The sequence below is a fragment of the Humulus lupulus genome, chromosome X, assembly GCF_963169125.1.
Source record: "Humulus lupulus chromosome X, drHumLupu1.1, whole genome shotgun sequence".
Lineage (NCBI taxonomy): Eukaryota > Viridiplantae > Streptophyta > Magnoliopsida > Rosales > Cannabaceae > Humulus > Humulus lupulus.
In genome coordinates this window covers 99,387,042-99,405,070 of record NC_084802.1, presented here as the reverse complement: position 1 = coordinate 99,405,070, position 18,029 = coordinate 99,387,042, and positions in this window count along the sequence as shown.

Sequence of the window (18,029 nt, the reverse complement as noted above, 5' to 3'; positions counted from 1 at the left end):
TGTTGATGTGGACCATTAATGATTTTCCCGCATTTGGAAATTTTTCTGGATTTAGTGTGAACGGGTATAAAGCAAGTCCTATCTATGAAGAGAACACTTGTTCTCAATATTTAAAACACTTGAGAAAAGTTTGTTATGTGGGACACTGGAGATTTTTGCCTCAGAAACATGTCTTCCGAACATGGAAATAGGCATTCAATGGTAAGCAAGAATTTGAAATAGCTCCCCTACCTTTATTTGGAGAACAGTTGGTACTAAAGTTAAATATAGTCCAATTCAAATTAGGAAACACATAGAAAGACTAGTAAGAAAAGAAAAGGGTGTCGTGGAAAAGATTAGGAGGTTCCAAATCTACCTAAGGGTTGTTGGAAAAAAAGTCAACGTGTAAGTCATGACTTTTTATCTTAGTTACTTTAATTTTTTTTTATATTAACTAATTAATTAAGGTCAATTATATTTGGTATAGTGCCCTAGATTCATATGAGCTACATAGAGGACAGCATGTAAGAAGAGCAAAACTCTGCCACCCTTTGGTAAAAACAATTTAATCACAACTTAGAAGTTTTCAAAGTATCTAAACACACACACACACAGATATATATATATAAATGAAATGTGTTTTGGTATGTTTAATAGTGTCGACAGCAGAATGATGACATCAAGTGTGGGTACTACGTAATGAAGTTCGCAAGGGACTTCATTTCTGAAGCCAACCCAAAGAACCCCTTGAGTCATCACGTAAGTATTGTTTAATTTATTAGTTATTATATAGTTTAATTTAACTTTTATTGTAAAATCATATATAATTCAAGTCTAACTAATTTTTTGAATTCATTTGTAGTTCAAAAGCACAATGGTGTACTCGCTTGAAGAAGTCAACGTCGTGCGAGATGAATGGGTGGAGTCAATTCTACCTCATCTCAGTGTTTGATAAGAACTAGTGCTGGCTAGTACCTCCTGCATATATCGATTGAGTATGAATATTATTTTTTGAATCATATGTTGATCTTGACTTAGATTAGTTTACTAGCTAACTTATTTGTTTGTCTCTAATACATGGGCTTAGATTAGTTTTATTAACTTAGTAATTGTTTTCCCTCTCGAGTATATGAATATTGTTTTTTGAATCATATATCTCGACCATTATATACATATAGTTTCATATAAATATATATTTTTGAAATGTAAACGTGTTTCTACTTCTGTTTCTGCCCTTATGCTTTTGTTTCTGCATTTGTTTTGCTACATGGGGAAAACAGCAGAAACAGATTACATAATACAATTTTTAAACATATTAGCATTAGATATGCACAGGCACAAACATATTCGACAGTTTGTAACCAGCACATCTAAGTCCCTGAAGCGTCGGTTACAGACCGACACATCTGAGCAATGGCATCAGTTATAGACCGACGCTTCTGCCCAGGTCAAACCCATCGCCTCCAACAATGTCGGTTCCAAAAATGAAGTTATTGGCAAAAGCATCGATGTGTAATCGACGCTAAACCCCTATTTTTTTAGTAGTGATAAGTAGTGTATATCTTGTTGTTGTGGTGGTGGGAGCGAAGGAGGGTTGAACATCTACAATAGTTGGTCATTGTAAATGTTAATAAATCGACGAAAGATTGAATAGAATCTCATTGGGTAGCACTTGTTCATGCATCATCTCAAGGATTGCTATTAAAAATTACATTCATTAAAACAATCTTAGGCAGCGATGCTACTAATAAAGTGAATTTGGCTTTGAGAAGGATGAAAAATTACTACTTAAGGTCCACTTCCATTCGTGTAGTCTTATGCCTTGTTTGTGTGGCCTTGTTGTTTACCACATATCTTCTATGTGATGGACATTTAATCGACAGAGGCAGCTGTATCGTATAAAGAGAACACAACATGTATCTATGTCATAAGATCTTATTTCGTCTTGTTATATCAATTCTTGAAAGAAAAAAGGTCAATTTAGTAAATTTAATATTACATAATTGTTGTAAACACAAACAATACAACTCAGTGCAGATACTAATTCAACTTAAACAAGAATAAAAATTCAATGAAACAATTTATCAAACACAAGAAAGACACAACCAGATTTATATTGGTTCAGCCAATAAAGTATTGGCCTACATCCACTTCCTCCATGGGTTCCACTATCATGAATCAATCTGTTACAACCTAAAGAAGAAAAAAAAGGTTTGAGTTTATACACCCTTCTTTACTTATAAGGGATTCAAGCAAGAGCAGAGATTCCTTTTACAATTGAGTTCTTGGACTAACAAATGCTCCAAGTCTCTTAGCTTTCTCTCACAACATGTACAAATTCTCTCTAAGTGTTTCCCAAAACCCCAAAACTAAGAATGAATGAATCGTTGATCACTGAAGTTATTTCTAAAGCTTTATCTCTAAGTTTAGTTTTATAATTTAGACAATACCAGAAATGCCCCTGCTTGGTTGAAACAAATAAGATAGTCATAACAGAATGTTAATTAGTTGAGTTAGTTTTATATGGATTACTTTACAACAAATTCCACCTTAATCCATATAAGACTAACTGTAAACACCCCATGGAGGACTGTCATAGAGGATTATCTATCTCTAATATTTATAAGTTTCAAGCAATGTTAAAACTTAGTATGAGTTAGCACTTTGGTTCCTAGATCAGCAGGGTTCACTTTGGTTGGTATTTTCTCCATTTCAATAACACCTTGTTCTATCTTTTCCCTTATCCAGTAGAGTCTCGCATATATATGCTTAGACCTTTCATGATAAACAAGATTTTGCATAGATGATATGGATGACTAGCTATCAGAGTAAAGTGCCACTTTATCCTTTAAAGTTTTGAGTACTTCTAGTACACCTTTAAGCCAAATTACTTCTTTGAAAGCCTCTATTGTAGCCATAAATTCTGCTTCCACTACTACAAAAACAATCTTTAAGGATACTTTGTTAAGGCACTCACCTTGATGCGAGCCCTAAAAATAGGTCCTGGACGTTTTAGGACACTTATTGAGAGTCATTAAAGAATTTATTTTAGGACACGCAGTGCAATGATAAATTCATTTTAGTGTTGTTTTATAATGTGTTTTTGTGGTAATCTTGAGTATTTATGTGTTAGTGTTGCGACTTGCCCTTATAAGTCGCACCGGGAGGGGAAATCAGAGGCTAAAGCAAGGGGCCATCAAAGACGCAAGTCATGGCTTGAGATGTCTAAGTCACGGCGCTTGAAGACTTATACAGACTCGAAACCTGCTATTAGAATAGGAAGAAAGATATTTATAATTGATTAATAAAATTAGTAGAATGAAAAGTTGATGAAGTTAATACCCTATGTCTTTTTATTATTGATTTTCATCTTTTGATTAGTTATTTTTGTTCATAGTTATTTAAAATTTTATAATTAGATTTATTCATCTAAATTTTGTTTGCCAAATAGAAATTAAAGAACAATTATTGGTAATTGGTTAATAGTCTTTGTGGGAACGATACCCTATTTACGATCTATATTACTTGAATCGATTGTGTGCACTTGCGTATCATATTTTACCGATCATGCGAGCCCTAAAAACTGATGTGTCCAAAAAGTTAATTTTTTTTAACAAAAGTTCCTATAGTTTTTAGGACACTCAGAGTCCTTAAAAAACACACTTTAGGACTCGCAATGAGTGTCCTCAAAACATATGTGGGACCTAAAAAACTTAAATAGAAAATTTAAGTGTATAATATGAGTGGTGACTTTTAAGGGCTCAATTTGGGTGTCCTAAAAGAGTATTAAGAGCTCCTAAGGCGTGTCCTAAAAACTTTTAAATAAAAAAGGACAAAAATTGCTATAATTTTCGAATTGAGCTACATTAGGGCATCATTTCTCATCAGCACACAAAGGAAGAAGAACACAAGGTGCTACCTCTTTCCCTCTAGATCTCTCTCCTACCTGCGTCAGTACGGGCCCCGACCGCCGCCCTGCCGCCGTCCACCATTGACACGCATCACACCATTAGACGCAGAAAGTCACCGAATTTCGACCCCCACGAGCGCTGCCCCACACGCGCCATCCTCTTCCGCCTAGATCCATTCGAAGTCACGGTGGTGCTGAGATTCCCAGACACTTCCGAGTGTTTTTTAACCACCTCGAGCCACCCTGACCCAAACGACCACCACCACTGCATTCCTTGTGCTTTGGGCATCAAAAACCACTAAACGATTGAACTCAACGGCCATTAGAATTGGAAGTCGACGCTAGCCGAAATCCATCGAGGTCCGAGAAATCATAGTCCAAATCCGGCCATTCTAGGCCTTTCCAAGAAGAACCATGTAATGTCCTGGATAACCAAGACCGTTACACTGTGTATTTGAAATAGTGAAAGGCTTACTAATTAAGTCATTCGAACAAAAAAAGTGCTCCTAAGGTCAACTATCATGTTAGAGTTAATTTTCACTAAAATAGATGTTTGGTACATGGCATCCCAAAAACAGGGTTTAAGAGACAAATTTACAACTCTCAAAAGTTATATACAACTAGTGACCACTCTAATGGCAAAAATACAAATTTTAGGCTCTGTCCCTATACTTTCCCTCGCCCGTAGCGGATGAGCAGCTGAAAATGTACACCTCACCCCCAGAGCTCTCCAACTCATGGTTTGTCCATATTACCTATAACACCCTACCTCCTTAGAGCCGTTACTAAGTGAGTTTAAAACGTGCAATTAACTCGCTAATCAAGGTTTTAGGTTTAAAAGTGTAGCTAAACTATAATAAAAGTCATACAATTTGAAAATGTAATCATCCATTGAGAATTATAAAGCGTTAAACATTTAGGATCCCAAAATATTATTTTAGAAATATTTACAACTCAAAAAATAAAATTAAAGTTGACTAAACGACAATATTAGGTTTAATACAAACATCTCCCAAAAATACCCCTGGCCATGAGCAGCCAGGCAGGGCAAACATGTACATGTTGCTTCACGCTCTCCGTACTCATGGTTGGTCAACTTTCCCCTTGCCCTTACCTGCACCATAGAGCACCCGTGAGCCGAAGCCCAACAAGAAAACTCCACACAAGCAAATAACAAAATTGCCAATAGGCTAAACACATAACGCCCATGCCGTCCCAGGCGCTTTACCAAGCCCTGGGTTCGCGATCTACATCGTGAGGATATCCTAGGTATCCTATAGGGTCTCACCCTGGCAACTCGCACTCCGCGTGCTTAACGCTACTCCCGGCCCCTAGCCGTACTCGGCCTTCGTTGTTACCGGCTCTCGCCGTTCTCGACCTTCGCCGTTACCGGCTCTCGCCGTTCTTGGCCTTCGCCGTTCCCGACTCTTGCCGTTCATTCACATATGTGCACACATAGCATAATTAAACAAATACTTAAACATGTATAAACATAATCAATGGGTCTACACCCTGCAACACAATCATATAGGGTCGTGCCCTGCAACACAAACTATAGGGCCTCGCCCTGCTCTAAGGGTACAATAGTTTTCTTACCTGTGTCCCGAGCTTTCCAGGCACCGATGTCCCGAGCATAGTCCCCTAGTCCTAGCCTCGCTGAAAACCTAGTCGCAACGCATCAACAACATCCATCCATCAAGTTCTAATCCATTAAATAACTTTGGGTTATAATTATAGTCTCTGGGACCTTGAATTCCATCAATCCGGGTGATAAAATCCGTCCCGAGCCTTAACTTTTGGATTCCTGAGCCTAAAACCTCCTTCGAGTCCAAAAACTCACTAAGCGTCGCGGCCCCAAGAACCCATGTCGAGGCCCCCCTCAACCAGAAACCCCAACCCCCAAAATAAGGCATGCGCGCCGCGGCCCAAGCCATGGTTTGCCATGGCTCGCCCTTCTTCCTGGCCTCCCAAGTGTTCTAGAGGGCCGCAGCTCAGCAAGAACAATGTTGCGGCCCGACCCTTCGAACCGAGAAAAATCCTCCATTTTCTCCACAAAAACCAAGCCAATATACCCAAAAATCAATCTAACAATCCCTTGACAAGCAAGCCAAAATCTTCCTATAGATCAAAGTCTCCAAGCTTCCAAAGAGAGAGAACTCCAAGAGAGAGAGAGAGAGAGTTTGTTTCTCTAAGTTTCTGAATGCTTCCTTGGCTTTATTTTACTTATCCTAAGTCATTTAAGTTACCTCCAAGGCTCTGGGTACCAAAAACGTCCCCGAAGGCAAAATGGTAATTTCCTCAATATCCCCTCCTATACGTTTTAACTTCTAATATATCTCCAAATATTTATTTCCATAACTCGATAACCCAATAAAACATCTAACGCTCGGACTACTCCTCGATTCGTCCCGAGTCGGGTATTCGACCCCGTTGTGACTTTCTAGCTAAACCGCTCCCTAGGACTGTCTCGGATCGTGCAACATGAATATATCACAATATTCACAATTATTAAATTTATGCCCTCAACGGGCTAAAATTACAAATATGCCCCTAATAACCAAATGGGACCCACATGAATATTTAATTCACCTAAACATGCAATTCTAATCACATACTCACCAAATTCACATATTAGCATTACAAATCACTTATTGTCCTCCAGGCACGCTAATCACACATAAGCTTTTAGGGCACGCACTGTGTGTCCTAAAATAAATTCTTTAAGGACTCTCAATGAGTGTCCTGAAAATTCTAGGAACTTTTGTTAAAAAAAATTCAAACTTTAGAACACACATCAGTTTTTAAGGCTCGCACCACGTGTTCTAAAAGAAATTTTTTAAGGACTCTAAATGAGTGTCCTAAAAAGTCCAGGAGATGTTTTTAGGACTCGAATATAGGTGAGTGCCCTAAAAAATTTCCCTAAAAGCATGTTTTTGTAGTAGTCTTTCCCTCTATCTCTAAGACTATCGATGCCAAGAATTTTCCTTGCAGCTCCCATGCCTTTCATTTAAACTTCTCTACTCAAAACCTATTTCAACTTGTTAATTTTGCTCATATCCCTTCCCATAATCAACATATCATCTACATAGATTAAGAGAAAAGTAGGAACAACAATGTTTACATAAGAAAAATACGAGCAAGTGTCGAATTTGGACCTTGTATAACCCACTTTGGTGACCACATCATCAAAAGTTTTATACCAGTGTCATAGGTACCTACAACGTCTCCTATGGGGAGACTTTGTAGACATTCAACGTCTCCCCCTGGGAGACGTCATATGGTGTAAACGTACACCCTATGACGTCTCCCAGGGGGAGACGTTGAATGTCTACAAAGTCTCCCTATAGGAGTCATCATAGGATTTTGTATTTTTTTTAAAAAATAATTAAATAATTATTTTCATTATATTAAATTTTTTAAATAGAATTAAATATATTATTTAAAAAATATAAATTATATGCAAATTTAAATTGTGAATTGTCATTAATAAAACTGAAATGTGTATATAATATGTTTTTGCAAACTAATTATATAAAATTGTAATATTTGTTGTTAAACATACAAAACTAACAAATATTATACTAGCTAGCTAGACATATAGTAAGAAAGAAAAAGTAAAAAAAAAAAACCTAATATGTGGGACGATGGCTTTGAATTATCGGTAGCATATGGTTCGCCTAGTGTTGTCGCATTTCATTAATCTGTGCTGGTGTATATGTCATAGTGTTTAGCTACAAAAAATTCAAAGTAAAATATATTAGTTAATTATTATTTGATTATGTGTATACTTTAATAATAAATAGATTGTTAACTTTGTATAAATATATATGCATGTACCTCTTTCTTCAAGTAATGCCCAGGTCGTGAATGTTCAATGTAATCCTTCAACATTCTCATCACATAATATCCACATGCCACATTTTTTGGTTGGTGTGGACACTAATATTTAAATAAAATATCAAGCAATTAATATAAAGAATATTAGCAAAATTCAATTATAAATTTTCAAAATAATTAAAGTCGTAGTTACTTACTTTCGGTTGCACAATTTCTATATTATTTGGAATCTCAGGAGGTTTTGGTAGACTGGTCAGAAAAACGTTAACCCCATTTTTATATTCCACAAATAACCTATTCGCTGACATCCATTTTCTATTTATATCCTCTCCTATGTCTATGAAAAATTAAACAAAAAAAACTAAATAAACATACGAAAAATTGAGCAGTATTTCCCATATATTAGTACCATAACAATCTGTCAATCTAATCAAGTCCAATCAAATAAGCACAACACAATACAAATATAATAATAGGATACATAATTCTAGACAAAACCGAGCAGCGTTTCCCCTATAATAGAGATCTAACCATCTGTGAACAACAAGTCAAACAATTCAAACAACAAACAATAAATTTCTTCCTTATAGTTCCGCAGCACACAAACAAAATTTCCAGAACCTACTTCACTAAAACACACAGTTCTCAACCTTCTGTTATCACCGAAACACGCAATTTTAATCTCATAACCTACTTCACTATGGATAAATATTTAAGATAATCAAACTCCTCTAACAAAAGTGTAATAATACTAAAACAAGAAATAAGATAATGTATGTACCACTTGTAATTAATAGTCCTTGCTAGCAAATTTACTTCACTTTGCAAAGCGCGCACTTTGCTATTAAATTCACAACCTACAAAAAAAAAATTATTTAATAAATAAAAGATTACTAAACAAACTTCACTAAATAATTAGATTAACAATAACTTTTTATTGATATTTTAGAAACTTAAAAACCTCAAATGTGTGCTTGAAATCGAAATTTGAGGCAAAAATCTCATAAAAATCTCTATTAAAACTACAACTTAAAAATTTAAATTAATTAGTTAATAAAATATTACTAAATCAATAAAAATAACATAACTATATATAAATAACATACTTAAATGTTAATAAAGATTACAAAAATATATAATTTTCTAATTAAATAATAATATAAATTAAAAAAATTTATAAACATATAAACTTGAATTACCATTTTGTATGTAAAATTAAAATTAGATTATTTTTCTTATTTTAGAAAAAATTATTAAATACATTTTAGCAAAACATATTTACATATATATACTTAACAAACATTAAAAATTAATTTTAAAATGTATAATTTTTGGATTAAATAGTAATAAAAATTTTAAAATAGTAAATAATGTGGCATCATCTTAAAATTAAACAATATAGTATCTCAAATATACATAAAAATTATTTTTCATACTTTAAACTAATATTTCTAAGAAAACCCACAAATCATATAAAAAATGCATAAAAATAATTTTTTTCTACCATTCTAACTATAATACATTGTTTAATCTTGAAACCCTACCTCAAATATGCTTTAAATCCACTTGGTTCAGCCAAAAATCACCAAAAATTGCAACTTATAAACCCTAAATTCCCAAAATCAATCCCTTAATAACTAGAGAAAATAAGCATGAAAATTATCCTAAATATTATACAACACTTATAAATAATAAAAACTTACCTCAAATGAGATTTTATAGAATAAAATCAGCCAAAATTGTCAACAAAAAAAAAATGGCCCTAAAATCGCCCAGAAAGTCGCCCTTCTCTGCCTCTAGTTCGTGCGCTCGGGGAAGAAGAAGGAAATGTTGAGTATATAGTAGGCTAGACTTCTAACATCTTCCCTGGGAAGACGTGCCAGACATCTAACGTCTCCATTGGGGAGACGTCCCATGTGACACGTCTTCCCAGGGGAGATGTTAGATGTCTGACACATCTTCCCAGGGAAGACGTTAAATGTCTGGCACGTCTTTCTAGGGGAGACGTTAGATGCTCTTACATGACTAATATTTTATAAATAAATAATTTTATATTCATATTTTTAAATTAACGTCTCTCACCACTTTTAATGACTTACCTAAGTAGTCATTAACAAGAACTTTTAATGACTTACATCATTAGACTTTAAATATCCTTGAATACTTTTAATGACTTACACCATTGGTGTAAGTCATTAAAGAGAGTCATTAAAAGTGAAAATTATTGTAGTGTCCTTTTGCTTCCACCTTGAATCGATCTGGTTAGTTCATGTAGATTGTCTCTTCCAATTTCCCATTGAGGAATGCAATCTTCACATCCATTTGCTCCACTTCCCAATCATTTTTAACAACTAGTGACAACAACAACCTTGCTATCTTCATTTTTACAATCGGAGAAAAAATCTCTAGGTAGTCGATACCTTCTACTTGTATAAATCCCTTTGCCACCAGTCTCTTACTTTATATATTTTTGGATCAGTTGGTGTAACTCCATTTTTCAAGTTGAAAATCCATTTGCATCCTATCACCTTTTGTCTGTCGTGAATGGGAACTAAAGTCTAGGTTTGATTCTTGTTTAACGAATCAATTTCTTCCAACGTGGCCTTCTTCCAAAGGTGAACCTCTTTACATTCAGTAGCTTCTTTGTAGTTTTGTGGTTCACAACCTTTGGAATTGTTCATGACAGTAAGTGCATATGCAATAATGTCTGCTTCAGCATATCTTGCAGAAAGCTTTATCTCCCTTCTTGGTCTATCATGCGCTAGTTGATAATTAGTTAAGTCTTCAACTTGAGTGTCATCTCTGGTATTGGATTCTTCCTCATTTCCTTGGCTGTTTGAAGTCTCAGAAAGTGATGTTTCCTCCTCAAATCGAGTTGTTTTTTTGAGGTCTTTTTCTTGGTTACCTGAAACACTAACAAAAAAACCTTTCTCATTTATCAAATTCATTAAAAAGTACAGCTCCACTTGTTAATAGCTTACATGTTTCAAGGGATTAGAGTCTATAACCCTTAACTCCATCCGTGTAACCTAAGAAAACACATTTAATAGATCTCTTACCAAGTTTTTCTTCTACATTGTGTGCATAAGCTGCACATCCGAAAGTCTTAAGGTGAGTCAATGATGGTTTCTTACCAAACTATTTTTCTTCAGGTGTTTTAAATTCATTAACTTGACTAGGACTTTTATTTAGAAGATAGCATTATAAAGAGCCTCACCCCAATATTTTTTATTCAAACTAGATTCTATCATTAAACATCTAACTTTGTTTAACAATGTTTTATTCATCATTTCAACAACTCCATTTTGTTGAGGGGTGTTGATAACATTTTTATGTCTTTAAATGCAAAATTTCATTAAATTCTTGGTTGACAAACTCAAGACCATTATCAGTTGTAATATTTTTAATTTTCATATTAGTTTGAGTTTAAACTAAAGTTTTTCATATTTTAAACTTATCATGGCATTCATCTTTATGTTTGAGTAAATAGACCCAAATTTTTCTATTTTAATCATCAACAAATCAAAGAAAATAAAGATTACCAACTTGAGTGCGTCTTCTACTTGCTCCCGATAGGTCCGAATGTATTTATTCCAGCACTTCAAAGTATAATTTAATTTAGAAATATTGAGTTTAGTATTTTTTTTAAAAATTATATTTGGATTAAAAGATATTTATATTTATTTATTTTTTATTAATTGGATTTTATATAATTTAATAAATTTAAAAATTAGTTTTTATTAAGTTTTTTTATTTTTAAAATGGTTTTTTTATTTATTTATTAATTTAAAATCAATTAATTAATAAAAAATAATTTTAAAATATTTTTTAGTTGTCACATAAGCAAATTGTTACTATTTTAGAGGGGAGGGGTAAAAGTTTACAGATGTTATACTTCAAGAGTAATTTTGTGCAGCAAATAAATTCAAGGCAAAAATCTACATGTGCTGAAGTTCAAATAAAAAAACATTTTTTTCAAAAAATAAAATGTATTCCCTCGTTTATTGAAATAAATTACTTGGTGTAGTCTTGGAAGTGATGAAACAAATAGGCATAACAAGAAAAGAGTCTTTTGCAGTAACAAATATATCATCATAATAAATGGTAAAAGTCAATGCAAATAAGTCCCAAAGCATTTGTTCGAACGACATATCATCATTACAAAATAGTCATCACAATAGATTTATAGCAACAGATAACTACTGATGTCGCAATAAGGATCAACCTCTTTCGATAACAGTTTTGCTGTTATAGTTTCAACTTTGTCACAAAAAATATTTGAATTTGTCTCTTTAGAGGACCTGTCATTTTGTAAAATATCGTTGAAATAGATGTGTATATATACGCCGCCACAATAGAAAATTTACTTTTATAAGAAATTCATATATTTGTCATCACAATAAGAATCTGTGTTTTTTTCTTAATAAAATTAATTTAATTACATTAAAATTAATAATATTTAAAATAAAAAATTATATTCTTAAATTATATAATAAAGGTAATAATAAATACAAAAGTTAAATTTATTTGGTTAAGAAGAAAAATCATAATCGTTTAAGTTGGCCAAATCTTCATCACTTTCGCTGCTAGAAGTATCTTGTTGTTGTTGTGGTGTGATGGTGCGGCGAAGAGGGTTGAAAGTATGCAATAGTTGGTCATTGGCAATGTTCATATACGAAAGATTGAATAGAATCACACTATTCGAAGGCTAGGATTGCTACTCAAATGTGGCTTGAGAAGGATGACTACCTAAAGTAAAGTCCCCTTCCATTGGCGTCTTACACCTTACCTTGATTGTGGTATCATTGTTCACCAATTATCTTCTTTGTGATAGATCTTTAATCAATTGAGGTAGGTGTATCATATGAAAACAAAGCAAGTTATTGTATCTATGGCATAAGATATTTATTTAATCTTATTATATTAGTTTTTGAAAGAAAAATGTCAAGTTAGTAAATTTAACATTGCATAATAACAATAATAATAGTAAAGAAATGACATAAAATGTCGCACTAATTAATACATACATAGTCGGCTTCAGCTAAGTCATTGACAAACTCCCCTTTGCTCATCTTGTAATGAAAGTTGCGTCACAACCAATGACCCCAACATCTCATTAGTTTCATGGGTTAATTCGGTTAGTTTTAGAAACAACACCATAAGAAAATCATATAACCATAGAAAAATCTAAATTGTGAACACTCACCCGTGTCTCGCTATTACATATGACTAGGAGCCCTAAAGGTGAAGATCATATTAGTTAGTTAGTTCAGCTAGGCTTACTTCTGTTAAGTGTATTTAGTTGTTAATCTTGAATGTAACTAACTGATGTGTTGTACTCCTATTATAAATAAGAACTTTCGGACTAAGCTGGGTTAAGGCTTAAGTCATTTTCCTCAAACATTTACATGGTATCACAGCCCTAGATCCCTTTCCTTTCTCGTTGCTTCCTTTTCTTTTTCTTCCTTTCCTTTCTTGATTCTTCCTCCATGTCGACCTCTGGCTCCGAATCTGGTTCCGATGTTCAACCTTCCATCCCCGCTGCTACTTCGACCATGGCTCCCTCCATTGTTCCTGAAACATTTGTTGCCCTAGCTCAAGCTCTAAATCATACTATACCTGTCAAACTTGACCAGATGAACTTTCTTCTCTGGAAAGCTCAAATGGAAAACATGATTTATGCAAATGGCATCTACGGGACGTGCCAAGCTCCAAATCAATACATCTCTGGCACCCAGAATCTCACACCTGACTTCATTCAATGGCGTCGTAAGGATCGCCTCATTCTCTCTTGGATTTTTTCTTCTTTAACCCCTGCCATCATGTCTCAAATAGTTGGCCACACTACTTCTGCTACTGCCTGGAGTGCTCTGCAGCGAGTCTTTGCAGGAGCTTCTAACGCTCGTATCATGCAGCTTCAAACAGTCAAAAAAGGCAATCTTTCTATGATGGATTATGTTGTGCGAGTCAAGAGTTATGTGGATTTCCTTGCCGCTATTTCTGAACCTGTTTCTGAACAAGATCATATTCTATACATTCTTGATGGTCTAAGTGCTGAGTACAATTCCTTTGTGGTCTCTGTAACTACAAATGCTAATCACACATCTCTTGAAGACGTTGTCAGTCTACTTCTTGCCCATGAAAATTGTCTTCAACAACAACAAACCGTGGACGAGGGTCTGAACATTCAAGCAAATGTGGCCTCTCGATTTCCATATAGGCCCCATAATCACCCTATCAAGAACAAATCTGGTCGAGAATCACGCCCTTCCAATCACTACAATCGTGATTCTCGTGGTTCTACTAACTCTTGCTCCCCCAATAGTACTCGACCCATTTAGCCCCAATGCCAACTATGTGGGCGATCTGGTCATGTTGGTTTGCAATGTTACCGACGATTTGATCCTTCTTTACAATACAATTCTTCAACTAGTCCTCAAGCTATGGTTGCTGCCTCACCCTCCTCTCCATATGATTCTTGGATTCTTGATTCCGGAGCGTCTCATCACCTCACTCCTCATCACACCAATCTTGACAATACATCTTCCTACACTAGTGATGATGAGGTGACTGTAGGTAATGGCAACAAACTCCCCATATCTACTATTGGTTCTTGCTCTATTCCTTGTTCCAATTCAGTTTTACATTTACGTAAAGTCTATCATGTCCCCTCCATTTCTTCCAATTTACTTAGTGTCTCACATCTTTGTACTGACAACTCTGTTTCTGTTGAATTTTTCTCTAATGTGTTTCATGTTAAGGACCTTATTTCGAAGAAGGTTCTTCATCAAGGTCAACTTCATAAGGGTCTCTACCATTTTCAAGCTGCTTCCGCCATTCCTCAGTTCTAGACTTGTTTTCTTTCCCATTCATCTTCCACTTCCTCTGATTCTACTAATCCTAATGTGTCTTTAGTTTCTATTTGGCATGCTCAATTGGGTCATGCTCATTTTGATACTGTAAATTCTGTACTAAAGACATGTAATATACCTTCTAAATGCAATAAGAATTCAGTTTGTTCTTCCTGTCAATTTGGTAAAAGTCATAAATTACCATTTCCACTTTCTGATTTTACAACTTCACAGCCTCTTGAGCTCATCTATTCTGATATATGGGGTGCAGATGGCTCAAGATATTTTATCCTCTTTGTTGATGACTATTCTCGTTTTGTTTGGCTATATCCCTTGCAAGCTAAAAGTGATGCTCTTACTGTGTTTCAACAATTTAAAACATTAGTAGAAAACTAATTTTCTACTTCAATAAAACATTTTCAATGTGATGATGGTGGTGAATATAGAACCTTTCCTAACTTTCTCACATCTTGTGGTATTTCCCTTAGAAAGCCTTGTCCTTATACATCGTCCCAAAATGGTCGTGTTGAAAGAAAACATAAGCATATTGTTGAATCTGGTTTATCAATGTTAGCTCATGCATCTCTCCCTTTACATTTCTGGCTTTTTGCATTTCGAGCTGTTGTCTATGTTAATAATAGACTACCTACTCCTATCCTTGGTTCTAAATCTCCATATGAAGTTCTGTATAAAAGAACTCCTGATTACTCTTTGTTTCGCACATTTGGTTGTGTGTGCTTTCCTTATCTCAGACCCTATAACAAACACAAAGTTGAATTTCGTTCCTCCAAATGTATGTTTGTTGGATATAGCACAATTCACAAAGGATACTTATGTCTTGATCTTATTTCTCATCATATGTATATCACAAGACATGTCATTTTTAATGAGTTTACCTTTCCCTATTCTAACCCCAAACCCATAATTCAACCCTCCTCCTCTTCCCTCACTCCAGCTCTTATTCCGTCCCTCCGTAATTGTAACGCCCTGGCTGCCCCAGAACAGTTACGATGAACGGTGGACCGGAAATTTGACTCGTTACCCGAGTCCTTTGGTCAAAAACGTGCTCTAAGTGTAATTAACAGGTTAAGGTGTAAAACCGATAAAAAGGAAATGGAAGCTTTCATTACGAACTGCTCTGCAGAGCTAAACAAAACGTTTACAAGTCGTTCTCAACACAAAATGGTCATTACTGTTTAAAATTTACAACCCCGCCGACCTAAGCGGCAAAAATAGGGTAAACCTCCTAGTTCCTCTGAGAACTCCTTGGCCGTGGTGGTCAAGCAGCCCAATATGTACACATCACCACATCAGCTCTCCACTCAAGGCTAGGTGAGCTTCTCTTTCCCTTTACCTGCACCACATAGCACCCATGAGCCAAAGCCCAGCAAGAAAACATAACACTTTGCATAAACATTATCAAATGATTATCATTATAATCACACTGAGCATAAAGCTTTCAAACAAATGAGTGAACATCACATGAGGTTCCGATAAACCATACTGAGTGACTGACTAGCATGTCACTAATTCAAGTGGGAGAGTGGCTGCTAGGTAAGCCACTAGCCTCCAAGCGCTTATTTCATTCATCGACCCTCGGGGTCGATCTGGCATTAATGCTCTTTGAGCCATTCAATGCTGATAGTTGATTAGATCCAATCTTTGTTGGCCTGCGTTACATGCTAAGGTCGTCCTGACTAATGAGTCAGCGCAATGTGACCAGTGCCCAATACCACTGCCGAACCTGACTAATAAGTCACAACTTCACAGTTGATACTAGCACCTTTGCCAAATCTGACTAATGAGTCAGTACCATGTGCAAGTGAGCAACATACGCCAAACATTCTTTATTCAATCCAAGTCCATATTAACACAATCAACATGCCTCATGAATATCCATGTATGTCACACTTGGGGTGCATTTTTCTTACCTCTGGTTCGAGCGAGAATGAATTAGAAAAACAACCCTGAGAACGATCAACCTTTAGATTCCTTAGCGGTTACCTAATCATAACCAATTATAATCCATTAATAAAATAAATTAATAAATAGTTTACAATCTAAAACCACACTCCCAGGATCAATCCCCCACTCTCGGGATGCTTAAAATACTCAAACGGGGCAAAGGAACCAAACCCCGAGCCTTAAGGATCATTCCGAGCCCTAAAATGTGTTTGCTGAAAAATGGACTAGCGATGCAGCCCCATCAGATGGCGTTGCAGCCCTGTGAGTGGCGCTGCAGCCCTATTTCCAAGCCAGAGAGCCCATCTCTGAGCCCTGAATAGCGCTGCTGCGCCCTAAGTGGCGCTGCTGCGCCAACAACAGACCAGAAATTTCCTGGTTCATCTTCTTTGCGATTTCTCTTGAAACCAAACCCTCCAAACCAATCCAAAACCTTACCAAACACCCAATTCAACCCCCAAACCTCATCTACATCATACCCTCATCAAAACCCAATCAATCTTACACAAAAACTCCCATTGATTCCTACTATCCACACCAAAACTATAAGCTGAAAACTATAAAGTAAAACAGAGTATGGCTTGTTTTTCATGGATGAATTCTTACCTCAAATGAGATTAAAGTCCTTTTCAATGGATGAACCGAGTCTACAACTCCCAAGCTTTGATTTCCTAGCTTGTATCTTCAAATTGGGACCAAAAACTTCAAAGGAAGAAAGAGTGAAATGGATGTACGGGAAGGGTAATTCTTGCTCTGTTTTTGCTCTGTTCTGTACGGTTTCTACAGCCATCCAAACTTCACATATATCCAAACCCAAATGACTAAAATACCCCTAGGTCTTTAAGAATTTCTAAAGCCTTCCCCAGGGCAAAGTTGGTACTTCCGAACCTATACCGTTAATCGTAATTAACGCTTCCCAATTCCCGCTATTCTCAAAATTCCCAAACACCAATAATTCATGTCCCGTTACCCTTTTTACTCCCGGCAATGTTCTAATCATTAAAACATCCCGAGACTCACCCCGAGCCTCGAACTTATTCCCGTTATGACAAAACCGCTACTTTAACACGTAAAGATCGTCTCATGCCGAATAGCTCAAACAAATCCACATTATAATGTGGCCTTAAAACATATCACCAACATGCATCCAAATAAACAATTTACCCTCAACGGGCCAAATTACCATCACACCCCTGTAATTAAGAATATGGACTCACATGCATGCATTTCACATCATATCATAATATAATCAACATATACATGCATTTTATCAATTATTAACACAATTAAGCAAGTATGGCCCTCCCGGCCTACTATTCATGCCGTTAAACACATCGGAGAATTCGGGGCATTACAATAATGTGCCTATTCCATCATCATCTCCTCCCTCTTTCCCTTCTCCACCTATTCCACCCATAGAGTCTACAATTGTCATTTCTTCATCTGAACATCACATGCAAGAATCAACAGACACTCTTAATGGCACTAAT